General features: G+C 41.9%; 1 non-coding gene across 1 annotated transcript; it reads right to left on the minus strand.

The window, feature by feature from the left end:
- Positions 1–353: 353 nt before the first annotated feature.
- Positions 354–457, minus strand: LOC142869754 (U6 spliceosomal RNA). The gene has a single exon (XR_012918322.1). It is a non-coding gene; the product is annotated as a U6 spliceosomal RNA (small nuclear RNA).
- Positions 458–1,428: the final 971 nt, after the last annotated feature.

Raw genomic sequence — 1,428 nt, forward strand, 5'->3', positions numbered from 1 at the left:
AGTAGTTTTGTACTTTCAAGTTTTAGATTCAAGTCTCTAACCCATTTTGATTGGATTTTTGTTTATTGGTGAGAGATAAGGGCCTAATTTTATTCTTCTGCATACAGTTACCCAGTTTTCCCAGCACCATTTATTAAAAAGACTGTCCTTTCCCCATTTAAAATTTTTGGCACCTTGTTAGAAGATAAGTTGGTCATAAATGCATGGATTTATATCTGGGTTCTCTATTCTGTTCCATTGGTCCTTGTGTCTGTTTTTACACCGGTGTAAAAACAGTGCTGTTTTGGTTACTATAGCTTTTTAATAAGTTTTGAAGTCAGTGTGATTCCTCTAGTTTTGTTCTTTTTGCTTAGAAACATATGGAAAGCTTCCTGAATTTGTGTGTCATCTTGGAGCAGAGGTCATGCTAATCTCTGTATCATTCCAATGTTAGTATGTGTGCTGCAGAAGCAAGCACTGAACTCACCTTTTGATCTTAGTTTGTGAGTCTCGCAGACCTAACATGGGGAAGCTTCCTTCAGAGATCATTTGCTTTGTTTTGTTTCAGCCCATGGGCAAAAAGTGTCCCTGAGGCATGACCACTTCTGCCCTCCTAAAAGGGTTGGACTCAGAGCAAGAGGCACAGGTTTTTCACCTAGATATTCTTTCAAATTTCAAAATCTCAATAGCCTTGATATAGGTTCAGATAACTTTACTCTTCTGACTGTCTGAGAGTCCTTATGGCCCTAGCTCCCTCACTCTGAGTTCTCTAAGTTCAGGCCTCCAAAAGGCACTTCGGCCATTTGTCTTTTTTTTTTTTTTGGTGGTGGTGGGGAGGTAGCATCATTCTTGGAGTCTTCCTCCTTCTGTGAGACCACTAATGACTTAGAGAACATGCTCTCCTGTGTTTGATCTAGTTGTTGCAGGAAGGAAGTCAGAGTTCCTTGTCAGCTCTTCTTCAATCATTATTTGCCCTGTATTACAAGTAATTTGCTCACGGTTCTCCTTGTTCACAGCTATTCAAGAGCTTCCTGCACACTTCAGGTCAGTCCAAACTTCTAATCACGACTTACAAGTCCCCGAGGCACTTTCCCTTGCCTGTCTCTCCAACTGTGTGGCCCATCACTCTCCTTCCTTAACTCCATCTCCAGGCACACTGGCCTTTTATGGTTTGTATAACTGCCAAGCTCCCCTACCTCTGGGTCTTTGCACACGGTGTTCCTTTTGCATGGAAGAGCCTCTCCCCTGCCCTTCATATGGTCCTTTCCATCTCAGTTTAAACGCTACTGCTGCAGAAGGGCCGTCCACGATCACCTTATCTAGCTCATGCTTGCAGTTGATATTCCCCATCCTAGCCTCTTGTTAACGGGCAACTTTTGTTGCACAGACATTTGAGATTAAACTGTAGTTAAATTCATAGTTTTTTTCTTTTATGGTCCATGCTTTTGT

This window comes from Microcebus murinus, chromosome 2 (assembly GCF_040939455.1).
Source record: "Microcebus murinus isolate Inina chromosome 2, M.murinus_Inina_mat1.0, whole genome shotgun sequence".
NCBI lineage: Eukaryota > Metazoa > Chordata > Mammalia > Primates > Cheirogaleidae > Microcebus > Microcebus murinus.